Source organism: Eretmochelys imbricata, chromosome 3, assembly GCF_965152235.1.
Source record: "Eretmochelys imbricata isolate rEreImb1 chromosome 3, rEreImb1.hap1, whole genome shotgun sequence".
Classification (NCBI taxonomy): domain Eukaryota; kingdom Metazoa; phylum Chordata; order Testudines; family Cheloniidae; genus Eretmochelys; species Eretmochelys imbricata.
In genome coordinates, this window is record NC_135574.1 from 138855329 (window position 1) to 138870212 (window position 14884).

A 14884-nucleotide genomic window follows, 5' to 3' on the forward strand; every position below is an offset into this window, starting at 1 on the left:
CAGTTTTATACTGACTAGAATAAAACCTTTTCAATATTACATAACGTGATTTTTTTTCTCATTTAAATGCCAATAGGAAACTTCTGTTCAAACTAATTTTTAAAAACTGTCCTTCAAAATAAAATGCTTAAGTTGCATATACAATTTTATTCTAGATCTTAACCTCCCCAAGCATGTGCTGTGCCTCTCTGTGCAAATACCAGAGCCAGTTCAGATTTGCTCCGGAGTTAGTCTCATTCCTTCTGCCCACCTGTCAGGTCTTCTGCTCCAGCAATGCCAAGCTGTCAGGGTTCTCTTCCCACTCTGAACTCTGGAGTACAGATGTGGGGACCTGCACAAAAGACCCCCTAAACTTATTTCTACCAGCTTAGGTTAAAAACTTCCCCAAGACTTAAATCCTTTCCATGTCCTTGGATGGTATTGCTGCCACCACCAAGTGATTTAGACAAAAATTCAGGAAGGAACAGTTGGAGTCCCTGTTTCCCCAAAATATTCCCCCAATCCCCTTCACCCCCTTTCCTGGGGAAGCTTGAGAATAATATACTAACCAATTGGTTACAATGTGAGCACAGACCAAACCCCTGGGTTTTTTGGACACTGAAAATCAATCAGGTTCTTAACAGAAGACTATTATTTAAAAAAATAAAAGAATCACACTTGCAAAATCAGGATGGAAGGTAACTTTACAGGGTAAATAAAAAGATTTAAAACACAGAGGATTCCCCTTTGACTTTGCTTTCCAGTTACAAAACAGGAATGAAATTACCTCTTAGCATAAGGAAAATTCGCAAGCTAAAACAAAAGATAATTTAACTCATTTCCTTGCCTTAATTACAATTTTTGTAATCTTAGATGCTCATTTCAGGTATGTTTTCAGGAGATGTTTTTTTCCTGCCTGGTCCCTCTCTCTGTTCAGAGAGGGAACAAACAAAGAGAGTACAAATAAAACCTTCCCCCGCACCCCTCATTTGAAAGTATCTTCTTTCCCCGTTGGCCCTTTTGATCAGGTGCCAACTAGGTTATTTGAAAGATTCAGTACAGATTCAGTACCGAGGAGGGATTTTATGCAACCCTTAGCTGTATGATTATGACACAAGCAGAGCAGATATTCAGTGCTCCCAACTTACTGTATAATACTTACGTGCTCCCAGTTTTTCGAGCTAATAGCAATTTTCAGGCAGCAGCAACCAAAATAGTTCCCTCCTGACTGGGACTACCTCGCAGCTGTTTCCTGTCCTCCACTCAGAGAAAAGAGCAGGGAATGCAGGAATAGTGTTCTAAGATGAAGGCTGTTCTATCTGTGGGGAATTCTCCGGAACTGCAGAAACATCACAACTGCTCCCAGCCCACAGACCCTCACACTGACAAGGGAAAGAAGGGTTTATGATGTACAGATATGGTTTTCATGGCGGTGAGGGGAGTGTTTCTAATGTGTTTGGATTGGAAATGTCAGGTCCTGACTCTTCTTCATTTATTGCTGGTGAGGTTTTTAATGAACTGAGTCATCTGTGGCTTCTCTGTCATGGAGTTAATTTCACTCTGTATGACATACCTATAAGTTCCACAATGTGTGTTCATTTAATTGGACACCTTCTATACATTGCACTAACTAAACACCCAAAAACATACCTGTAAATGAATTTGTAAAAAGAGACCTTGGCCTGAGGAGCTAAACTCTAAGTCAGGCAGATGAAATACCCCAAGGGATGGAGAAAAATCAAATGCAAAAATGGGAGCAGACTTCATTTTGTTCTGTATAGGTTCTTGTACAACACTTATCAGGGTAGTGTTTGAGCATCTTCCAGTAGTTCATTAAACCATTTAACAACACATCTGTTTGTTCTCTCATTCTCTCCTTGAAGGGAGAAGCTTGCAGTGGAGTGTCTTGTTTTGGTAGTGTTTTAGGGAGGAGGGGTTTGGAGGGGAAAGGGGAGTTGAGTATATATGGTTTTATGTTAGAGCAGAAAGACCGAGGAGGACTTGTGGCACCTTTGAGACTAACACATTTATTTGAGCATAAGCTTTCGTGGGCTAAAGCACGAACATTTATGCTCAAATAAATGTGTTCATCTCTAAGGTGCCACAAGTACTCCTCGTTCTTTCTGCTGATACAGACTAACACAGCTACCACTCTGAAACCTGTTAGAGCAGAGGTTCTCAAACTTTTCTTATTGTATACTTCCTTCCAGATTTACCAGCTGCCCTTCTCATCACTGATACTTTGTATGTTCCTCTTAATACTATCTGTCTTTAGCCATCTGTCCATATTTCACTGTTATGTACATATATAGCTATATGGTGACATATACAATTGAGGGGTGGAACCCTAAGTTCTTCTTCGAGTGCTTGTTCATGTCCATTCCACATTAGGTATGTGTGCTCTCCCCATATATCAGTGCTGGAAGTTTTTCCCTCAGCAGTAGCGGACCGGCTCTGGTGCCCTCTGGAGTTATAAGTTCATCACTGTAATTAATACTTTGCAGTTAAAGCACCTTACCTCTGAGGATTTCCAAGTGCTTTCCCAAGGAGGGTAGTATTACTCCATTGGTAAAAAGGGTATCTGGTGTAGAGAGGCTGAAGCCTAAATTTTGAAAAATGTCCAACAATCCTGGGCCTGGTCTACACCTAAAACTTAGGTTGATCTAGCTATGTTGCCGAGATATAGTTAAGCCAACCTAAGCCTAGTCTAGATAGCGCTAGGCTGCCTGAAGAACTCCTCCGTCAACCTAGCTACTGCGACTTAGAGAGGTAGATTTACTACAGTGACAGAAGAATCCCTTCTGTCACTGTAGTGAGTGTCTACACTAGACATATCCTCCTGTAACTCCATTTCTGACTGCCCACCCTGAGTGCTAAACAGCCACATGTCCAGGGAAGGTGAAAGAAACAGGAACTGCAGGTGTGAAATGTCTTTGTAAATCAGATGTTAGAAGTGTCGATTTGGGCACTCAAAGATCTAGGCAGCCAAAATTAGTTGTTTTTTTTAAAACAAAACTTGGGTCTGACTTGCCCAAGAGCAAGTAAGTAGCAAAGGAATAGCACCCAGCATTCCCGAGTCCCTCTCAGCAATCTTGTCTTTGCTCTAATTATAATCACCATTATGCATGTGTCCTTCCTCTTATGATTTGATGTAGTGGTTGAAATTGTTTTTATAGTACAGTGGAGGGTTCCTTTAAGAACCCCTTGACCTAAGCAAGCAATACTTATGCACCAACTCATTACTGTACTTTAAAATAGAGGTTTTAAAACATTTTCCAGAAAAGTGTGTGTTTTTTCATATCTAACATTTTTCATTGTTCTAGGAGAGCATAGCTCATAATTTCTATTGCTAGATGTGGTGTATAAATTCATAATCCTCATTTCACGTTCTCCTTTTTCCGCTGACCCACAAGCCCAGCTGATTTTCATAGTAATGAATAAACAAATTACTGTGTTTGCTGGTACCGGTTTGCACCCAGTGGTGCATCAACCAATTCCTTTTTTATTACATAGTATCCTCGGTGTATTTTTCTTTTTTTTCTTTTCTTTTCTGTTTGCTTCTGCTTTTAAAAAACAATAAAAACTCTTCTCCTTTTTATTGGTCAAGTGCCTAGCCCAGTGGGGCCCGGGTCTTCAGGCACTATTGTAATAGAAATAATAGTTTTAATAGATGTGCAGGGGAAAACCTTTTGACCAGCAGAGGTCACTTTATACTGATCATAGGTCTGAATCTGACTGTAATTTTCTGATGAACAAGTTTAGTTGCTGTCCCGTGGTGTTCCTGTGTTACCGCATACCTCTGAATCAGGCAGTGAAGTGGGGGGTGTCTGACTGTCTGCCATGTAATGCAGAATCTAGACAGAAGAGGTTTGAGGTGGTAGTGAGAAAAAATTCAAGAATTAAAACAGGTCCAGATCTTTGTATAATCCAATATAGTCGCTGGGCAAGTGGTCGGGGGGCTCATAGGGCTCTACCAGTCTAATATAGTGCATTGATATAATTAAAGACAAGATCCCTTAAGAAATAAACAATTAAAACATAGATCCTAATCCTGAGAAAACTGTGAATTTGCCTGAGACAGTTGGATTGGGCCTGCAACAGTAAAAGAAACAATACAAAAGTACTGAAAGTGAGAAAGGCTATTGACAGCAAACCTCTGTCTATCTCCTATTGTTCTTAGGGGGGCTAAAGCCAGGCAGATTTTCATGGGTTTGGGAACCCTTAGCAGCTAAATGGATTGGAGGTGTTTGTCCTGGGAGCTTGTTTTGTGTGAATAGCTCTTTTCTGGCCTCCTGGGCAAGCAGTTAGAGCTCTCATTCTCTCCTCTAACTCGAATGCTTCAGAGCACAAGTTCAGTTTCAACAGATTCCAAGAGGTCAGGGCTCTGCACAATGGACATATGCCTAGCTGTGGTTCTGTTTATAAAGGATTCTTAACATTTCATTCTTCACTAGTGTTTAGAGTTACAAATAGAATGTCAAGAATGTAACACCCCCTAAAGAGTTAAGTTATATGAATCCAATTAAAGACATAAGTGTATGGGGAGCTCAGGAGCTTCATAGACTCAAACATAAATTTTTTAAGGCCAGAAGTGACCACTGTGATCATCTAATTTGACCTCTGTAATATAGGCCATAAAACTTCCCTGGATTAATTCAAGTCCTATAGCTGTGGTTGAACTAGATGCTATCATTTAGGAAAAAATCTAGTGTTGATTTACAATTTCCCATGTTGATGAATAATCCATCACAACCCTTGGTAAATTGTTCCAATGGTTAATTACTATCACAGTTTTAAAAATTATGCTTTTTTTTTCCCTCCCAGTCTGAATTAGCCTCAACTTCCAGCAACTGGATCTTTGTCTGCTAGAATAAAGAGCTCTCTATTATCAAATATTGACCTCATAAAAATATATATCTCCAGTTAGTTTGAAGCTCTATTTTCTATAAACCCATCTTGATGTATATTAATTAGATTATTAGCTTCTTTGAAGAGCTGAGCATCTTTTACTCTCACTGACTTCCAGTCAGTGCTGAGCCTCATTGGACCCTTGGTGAGGCAGATTCCAGGGAACTACAATATTTTATCCCTTTTGAAGGCAAATTAATTTTGCAGTGGCCCTTTACACCTGGAAATGGATATGAGACTCCGTTTTCACCACTACAGATAATTCTTAGAAAGTGTCAGTACCTCGTTAGCATAGAAGGAAAGAAAACATTAGCAGGCTTTGGCTTAATCTTAGATACTATAATAATTCAAAATCTATTTAGACTTTCTTTTTTTAGGGCTGTAGCTTGCCCCCCAAGCTTTTGCCAGGCAAACATACTCTTGCTGATTCTGAGTTGGATATGGATTAGCAGACATTGAGGTTAGTTAACAAGCAGGAAAAAAAAGGATTAAAGTAAGTGCATAATTTATTGGCAATTAATAATTTGACCAGTTCTAATGAAAGGTTCGAAACTGCTGTTCTGTGGACTCCATTGCTGAATGAGAAGTAAGTAAAAAAGCTAATTGATTAGTGCCCCCAACTAATTGTCTTGTTTTGGAGAAAATGGAAACAGAATATTAATTCACTTTATGCTATGTTTAATATTTACAAATTACTTTTTATTAGCAATATACAGTGTGCTTTAGTCTTCATTTGAATTGCAATGGTCACACTTAAAACTTAATTGCTTTGCTTTGCTTTATGTAACTAAATAACACAATCTCAGTACTGGCAGATTTCTCAGGAATTCCTATAGTAAATATAGGGAATACTGCAAGTATTGAGGTAATGTTATTGAATTCGCTACAGCAAACCTGGCAAGGTTTTTAAGAGTGACTACTTTAAGGAGTTGTTCTCCTGCTTGGGGTTGCTAAGCAGCCCAGAGATTGGTTAATGGTCTAAAAACTTAATCAAATCTCAGTTGGATTTCCTTGCGTCTAATATCATGTAACTGTTGAGAGACTTCAAAAAATAAACTAATATTTGTGTTGGACTGGGAAGCCAGTTCTTGGAGGTAAGTCCCAGCGAGTACATCCATCTTTTTTCACCAAACTATAAAAATGATATAATTTCAGAGGTTTCAGTGGTTTGTCTCTTATTTTCTTTTGGTTTCCTGTGTCTGACACACACATTCTGCCAATTGCAGGGTCCTGCCAGCATGAAAATGATACTATTCATAATTTACCAGTGGTAGACTTGTGCTTACAGTGAGCTGAATTCTACTTTGTTACCCCCTTATAAGTACACTTAGTTCAGTGAGTTTGCCTGGATGTAAATAGCAGAATTTGGCTCCTGTGTGATAATTGCCACCTCAGGTTAATATAGATAGAAACCAGAACTGAAATTCTACTCTGCTCTTTGAATTCCAATATCTCTCTTTCAGAAGTCTAAGAGTTGGTCAGGTACAATTTGTAATCTAAGTGAATTTTCTTGGGTTCATGGATTTATGGCTGTTAAGAATTTATAAGGATTTATAAAGGATTAAGGATAAGGATTTATATCCGGTTTACATAAATATGAAGCATTTTTAGAGTGAGCATTGGTGTTTTCTACGTCTGGCCATCATTAGGAACTAGTGGGACTGCAATCTGCTGTATTGAGATGGGAAGCATGATTGGATTTTTTCTTTGGCACAGACCACTGCAATACCCAGGTTCCAGGTAAAGAATGTGCCTTTTAAAAATGCACATTGTGCTTTAAAGTCTCAGTGGAAGAATAAGATGGTGGAGATCAGGTTGAACTTCCTGTTAATGTTGACTGTTGTCTTTAAACTTTCTACTCCAGCTACTTATCCCCTCACTCCTCTCCTACTTCCAGTGACTCATTAGACTTTTTTTTTTCAGCTGGAATTTTTTATTTTTAAGACTTTCTACAATGCCAAGAAACAAGGAGAAAGAGCAGGCAGAGGATACTCTCAGTGGATCAGACCAAGGAATCTCTGCCCTGGCTTGAAGGACACTTTCTTCAAGGCTGCCTGACCAAATTACAACTACCACAGCTCAGTTAAAGATTTACCCCATTCTGGGAAGGATGGTATGGTATTTGTACAGGTTCCGGAGGAAAGCCAATGGCAGCACCCTCTCTAAGGAAGCTATTCTGCAATGGGGGAAGAAAGGATTTTCCCAGTCAACACTGTGAAGGCGTCTGACTACAGTTTTTTCATGGGCATTCATGGGATCCACATTGTTTGGAGGCCATGCCTCCTTTCTTCCCCAAGGCTTCCTAAACTTCCACCCTGAGGAGAGCATTCCAAGAAAACGCTGTTATCAGACTATTTCAGCTGGTAGCCCATGATTATCTTGATGTTTTTTTCTTTTTTTTCTTAAACTCCATTACTTCATCTTTCAGATTCCTGCTGGATCTCCCTACTTTCTGCATGATGGCAGAATATGTAATCTAACAGTCGGATCCCACCTTAGATTCATGTATGAATTGTTATTGTCATCTCTGGGAGTTCTGAATACTGATCAAGCACAATATGTGGCTCTATCTGTCAAATGACTAACTCCTGTCCCACATTTCACAGATGGGCCGCAGGACTCTATGGGCAGAACTGGGTTCCAGAGGTTTCATTTAGAATAGTCTAAAACTCAGATACTTCCCTCTTCTGTTGTGCTGCTGTGTGTTAGTATTTTCCATGAAAAACAAAAGGTAAATTATGCAAATCCTGAGACAGAAAAAAAAGGTTTCACTTTTCTTGTGAGTATTTCTTGTGGATTTTGTGACATTAATTCAAAGCAGCTTCAGATTCGAGATGCAATGGTTATATCTGTCTAAGTGAATTGTTTCTGATTCAGAAGGTGTTGTATTGAAATTCCAGAGGCTGCTAATTGGTAAAAACAATATCTAATGGCAGAACAATGTATTTTTTATTTTGTATATTTTGGGGCCAATTAGCCCTGAGTCTGTACCTTCTTCTATGGTGCAAAGTTTAGTGTAGCGCCCCAGATGGTGTAAACCAAAGTGGGGAAAGGGCTGTGATAGAAAGGTTGTACCTGCAACCTTCTTTCCACTGGGGAGAGCAACTGGCAAGGAGATCGACCTATTGTGCATATTCCCTAGGAAGCCTAGTGATGATCAAAGCTGCCCTTCCTCAGTTAAAGGCCGGGGAAGGGCAAGTGGCACTACATTAACAGCTTTTAAGGCTAGAAGGGATCATAATGACCATCTAGTCTGACCTGCATAACACAGGCCATGGAATTTCACCAAGAGATTCCTGCCTCAAACCCATATCATCTGGTCAAGTTGGAGCACGTCTTCTAGAAAGGTATCTGATTTTGCATGGAGACACTTCAGGTTATGGAGAATCCATCACATCCCTAGGTCAGTTCTTCCAATGGTGAACTACCCTTTCTATGTAAAAAATGTGTGCCCTAGCTGCAGTAAACGAGGCTGGCTCAGGGAGATGCAGACTGCCCCTGCATGCAACAGGAAGGGTGCATTTGGCCCTATGACTGCAGAATATTTTTAATATACACATTTAATATTTTAATTTTAATGTGCTGATGTGTTATGTGTACAATGAATTATTCACTAGTGTCAATTAAGAGCATTAAATGATACTGTAATAGGGAAGCACTTACAATTAAATGCAAATGCTTATTTAAAAAGGACATCAATCCAAATTAAGACCCTGGTCTTGCTAATGGATTTGTAGGAGCAAACTCTTGCTTCACTGTGGCTCTAGCTTTGGAGGACTGGGCCGACTGCCCTGATCCTTTCAAGTCTTACTTGTGTGAGTAGTCACACTGAATTTAATGGGACTATTTGCATGAGTAACATTACTCAAGTGTGTGGGTCTTTAGAGGACTGGGGCCTCTGGTTGCACATTTCAAAGTGAAACAAATAAGACAACTGAAAAGTTAAGGTTTTAACAGCTGTATTAACTGTCCCACTACTGAAGTATTACACTGGCCATGTGTAATGTAGGCTGGCTAGCTAGCATTGCTGTTATTCTTTCTGTTGGGATAGCATTGGGATGCCACAGCGCAATAGGCACTGTACAACCATATAACAGAAACACAGTCCCAGCATCTTTAAGTGAATACTTCACTTTAAGTACCTGAATAGTCCCATTCAAGTCAATTGCAAGAAACAAGGAGAGTTCTCAGACCCTGTGTGCCTGTTGCAGGTCTGTGGTTAAGACTGAGACTGAGGGGCTAATTCTGTTCTCCGTTCTAGCAATGTAACGCTGGATTAAGTCTGTTGACTCCGGTGGAATTACTTCAGATTTACACCAGCATAACTAACAGCTGAATTTGTCCACAATTTTAAAGGAAATGAATGAATGAAAACAGGAATTCCAATAAAAGCTGAGCTGCAACATACAGTGTTGGCTTCCATGAAAGTAAGTGAAAGAAGCCAATGGAGTTGCTTCACATTTAAACTGTGTAACTGACATCAGAATTTAGCCCTTGGAAATTATAGCAGTCTTCAATAATCCATTTCACAGATGTACTGAATAATCATTCATTTGACATTGGAGTTGCTCTTAGAGTTTACCATTACTTTTTCAAAAAAACTCTGTAAAACTCTTTCAATCCACTTGTCACTGTTGGCTTACAATGCAGACATGAACCAAAGGAAGTTTTATTGTTTTATCATATTAATTAAAAAAAAAAACGAAGAAAAAAAACTGTAGCAGCTCTCAAAGCTACCCCAAAAAAGGAAATAGCGGAATGGCTGCCATTTCATAAAATACTGCATCGGTGCATGTTTTAAAACTTTGGCAACCACAAATAATTTATGATCCTGCCTTTTAATTTTTTTAATGTATTTTAAACAACTGCTTTGCTTCTGCTTTCAAAAAGGTAAATATGCATGTGAGCATCCAAGATTTGTGCCTATGCCCCCGACTTGAAAATGCACCCCCCACCCTCAAAAAAAATGTTCTCTCTTGTGAGTGACTCAGGCCTTGTGCATGCACAAAAGTTCCATTGGTTTAAATAAATCATTGTTTAAATTGATTTAGCTAAAGCGGTGCAATCCCCGAATGTGGACGCTCTTAAATCGACTTCCACCAGGTTGATTAAACTGATTTAGTTAAAGTTGTGAACCGTTTATGTGCAGAGAAGGCCTCAGAGTATTGGAAGTTGAAAGTGTCATATATGGTAGTGGCTGGTACAAAGGCAATCTTTAACACTCCTGTTTGATGAGCAAGTAGCCAATAAGGGATTAGCTTCCTTACTCAGTTATTTTTCAAGAGAGTTGTCTGACTGCAAAGTTAAAATAGTGGCTCACGTTCAGGGGTGAAATTAGGTAAGACGCCGGTACCGGCCTGTACGCAGCCGACGTGAAAGCACTGCCGAGCACGTTAAGGAGGGTCCTTAAAGAGCTGCTGCGGCAAAGAACCTTCCTTAAAGCACTGCCCCTTTTGCCCCCCCGTTGGCTGCCCTGCCGCCGATGGGGGTGGCAAAAGGGACAGCTGCCCCGGGGCTGGCAATTTAAAAGGGCCTGGGGCTCCCGGCTGCTGCCGCTGCTTCCAGCAGCACCCGGAGCCCTGGGCCCTTTTAAATTGCCGCCGGAGCCCAGGGCGGCGCAGGCCAGGCAGTGCAGATGGGCTGGCTAAGGGAGGCTGACCCTGAGCCTGCCCCTTCTGCCTGAGGCCCCGCCCCTCCTAGGGGCCCAGAGCCAGCCCCTACACCGGTAAGAGATTAATATTACTTTCACATTGTTTAAAAAAAGTCTTTGTGAACTAATATTTAAGCAAAGCTTTATTTCAGCTTTACACTGCTAGAATATTGAAAATCTACAGTACTCTACAGAAATGGTCCCAAACATAATATGGGCCACGTTGTCTAGTAACTAGAACGTGGACTGGGGCTCATAAGACAAGGATTTTACTCTGTTTTATTCGGGTTTTCATACCACCCCCATTACCATGGTATCTGAACACTTTGCAGTACTGCATTAAGTAGCATGATTCATGTCTATTACGAATTATTCTTCCTTCTTTCGCTCTTCCTTTTTGGTTTGTGTTTTAGTATGAGCTTTGGGGGATATATCCATGTCCGTGGAAAACAGTTTTATTTCATGGAGAGAACCAAGATGCATGTTTATTCTGTAGAGTGATAAATTAATGGACGACACCCAAGAATGCATCAATCCAATGACTTATTTGTCTAAGTGTACACTGTCTGGAGTATAACTAACTAAACTGCTTCTGGACTTGAGGAACGTACCTAAGGATGTCCTAATATGGATATTGTTTAAGTGGTCTGAACATTCTTTAGTTGTGTGTGTAGCAGAATGAGCACAAAAAAGGTCAGTTGTCTAAATTTGTATCTATGTTGTGAAATGTTGGAGCAAGCTAGAAATCAAAGTTAACTTCTCTCTTTATAAAATGCCAATATGCAAAATCTGTTGCTGTTCAGGCCTCACCCATATCTGATAGTTTAGAAATAGAGTAGGAATGTGTGGGTTTTTTTAAATATCCTGCAGATGTCCTGCTAAATAAATTAGATATAAGAATGGCCATACTGGGTCAGACCAATGGTCCATCTAGACCATTTAACCTTCTGACAGTGGCCAGTGCCTGATGCTTCAGAGGGAATGAACAGAACAGGACAATTTTTGAGTGATCCATCCCTCGTCTTCCAGTCCCAGCTTCTAGCAGTCAGAGTCTTAGGGACACCCAGAACCTGGGTTTTGTCCCTGACCATCTTGGCTAATAGCCATTAATGGAACTATCCACCATGAACTTATCTAATTCTTTTCTGAACCCAGTTATACTTTTGGCCTTCACAGCATCTCCTGGCAGTGAGTTCCAGAGTTGACTGTGCACTGTGTGAAAAAGTACTTCCTTATGTTTGTTTTAAACCTGCTGCCTTTTAATTTCCTCAGGTGACCCCTGGTTCTTGTGTTATGTGAAGGGGTAATTAACACTTCCCTATTCACTCTCTTCATATCATTCATGATTTCATAGACCTCTGTCATATTCATCCTTTGTTGTCTCTTTTTTAGATGGCATGCAGTATTCAAGGTGTGGGTGTACAATGGACTTATATAGTGGCATTGTATTTTCTGTCTTATCTAGCCCTTTCCTAATGGTTCCTAACATTCTGTTAGCTTTTTTGACTGCTGCTGCACACTGAGAAGATGTTGTCAGAGAACTATCCTCGTTGACTCCAACATCTCTTTCTTGAGTGGTCACAGCTAAGATAGACCCCATCATTTTGTATTTCTACCTGGGATTATGTTTTTCAACATGCATTACTTTGCATTTATCAACACGGAATTTCATCTGCCATTTTGTTTCCCAGTCACCCAATTTTGTGAGATCCCTTTGTAACTCTTCGCAGTCAGTGTTGGACTTAACTATCTTGAATAATTTTGTATCATCTGCAAACTATTTACCCCTTTTTCCAGATTATTTATGAATATGTTGAACAGCACTGGTCGCAATACAGATCCTTCAGGAACCCCGCTATCTCCATTGTGAAAACAGACCATTTATTCCTACTCTGTTTCCTGTCTTTTAACCAGCTACTTACCTTCCTTCTTATCTCAGGACTGCTTACTTTGCTTAAGAGCCTTTAGTGAAGGATCTTTTCAGAAGCTTTCTTAAAGTCCATGTACACTATATCCACTGGATCACCCTAGTCCACATGTTTGTTGACTCTCTCAAAGAATTCTAATAGATTGGTAGACATGATTTTCCTTTACAAAAGTCGTGTTGACTTTTCCCCAACCTACAGTGTTCATCTACATGTCTGATAATTCTGTTCTTTACTATAGTTTCAACCAATTTGCCTGATATTGAAGTTAGGCTTACAGGTCTGTAATTGCCAGGATTGCCTCTGGAGTCTTTTTTAAAATTGGCACTACGTTAGCTATCCTCCAGTCTTCTGGTACAGAAGCTGATTTAAGCAATAGGTTACATACCACATTTAGTAGTTCTGCAATTTTATATCTGAGTTCCTTCTGAACTCTTGGGTGAATGCCATCTGGTCCAGGATGACATATAACTGTTTAATATATCAATTTGTTCCCAAACCTCCTCTAATGACATCTGAGTCTGGGACAGTTCCTCAGACTTGCCACTTAAAAAGAATGGGAATCTTCCTCATATCCTGTGCAGTGAAGACTGAAGCAAAGAATTCATGTAGCTTCTTCGCAATGGCCCTGTCTTCCTTGAGTGTTCCTTTGAATTTCCATTTAACTAGCTTTCTCATTTTTGTGTAGTTCCATTTTTTGAGGTTAAATGCTACTGTGGTGGGTTTCCTTGTTATTTCCCCCCCATAAGGATGTTAAATTTAATTACATCATGGTCGCTATTACCTAGCAGTTCAGCTATATTCACCTCTTGGACCAGACCCTGTGATCCATTTAGGACTAAATATTTACGGTAAATTATGGCTCAAGTGCTAAATGTGTACATTTGCAATTACCTCCTCTTTGGCATACACAGATCACATATACTGAGGCAGTTTCCATTGATTCCCATATTGTCACTAAACTTCCACCTTACAGTATAACTTTCTGTAAAGTACCATCCTGAAGTCCATGCAAGGAAAATTACTGCAACTCATTTATAAATAAAATAAAATAGAATAAAGATTTTTTCTGAAGTGATGGTAAAGGAGCACATTTTGATGTATATGATACATTTTAAAAATGGCTAGATGGCTTTGTTATGTGCTTTTCCAAAAAGTGATGCAGCTTTGGGCAAACAGGTGGTCTTCTAAAAAAGACACTTCTGTTTTTCAAGATAGGTAAAATTTTAAGGCTCCAGATCTATGGGTATCTAGATAAAAGTTAGATCAACCTTTGGCTGCTCTGCTTTACACCAGGGACTAGACTGGACCCTGAGCAGCTGCCCTATCTGGGGACTGCATAGGTGATGTAAAGCTAGCCTCCAGACAGTGTACACTTAGGCAATCTGTAGTGTATAAGCCGTTACATTTTAAAAGCAGTATATCTATCTACTTATTTCAAAGGGGATGCATATGACAATTAGTGAAACATAAATAAATAAATAAAAATATAAATTGACAAATGCATACAATCCCATTTGAGATACCAAGTAGATATATACATGTCATCCTTAAGGCCCCATCAGATGACTTAGGGTGAGAGAACCATTCAGCTTCACTTGGGAAACAAGTTAGGGTTTTAATCATTTTTCTCCAAAATACCCCTGTAACAATGATGCTGTAATAATGAAGGCGATGCCATTAGGTTAAACTATTACTGAAACCTGTAAATAGCAACACAGGGCACTTGCCTTTCTATTAGATACACACAAAATCAGTCTACTATTTAGTATAATATTTAAAGGCATTTGTTTCCCATTGCTCGAGCGGGGCTGTGAATGCTCATTCCAAATCATTTAGTAATAGTTTTTAGGTAAGGCTCTTTTACTATCACACTCAACATACTACTGGCATATTTGATTTTATTTATGTAACTAAATTGATACTTTTACTACCCTATTGTATATCCCCATGGCACGTTTGCAGGAGAGATGATTCAGCTCAACAGGTTTACCTAGTGAAACATTTTAAATAACTAAATATGAAACATATGGTTCCATCTTTAGAGTGGACTAAAGCCAGGAACAGCGGCTGTCACTAATATAGTACAGTGAGATATGATGTCCCAAAAAAGGCGGAAAAAAATATACTGTAATCTCCAAGAATCTTTGGGACTATGGAATATAATTTGAAAAGAGGGCCACACTGAGCATTTAATTACTTTTAAATTAAATTGCCCTTTCTGCCATGGTGCCCAGAAAACATGGTAACTTTTCAATAACATTTATTAAGTAGCACAAGGTTTCACTCTATGGGCTGTCAAAGACATCCTGAAGTTATCTGGAGGTTTCAGCAGGAAGGAAAGCTGACTGTAGGGAGTAGGAAGGTGTGACAGTGTATCAGATTTTAGTACGATGGCGGGACGGGTGGGGCTATTCTGATA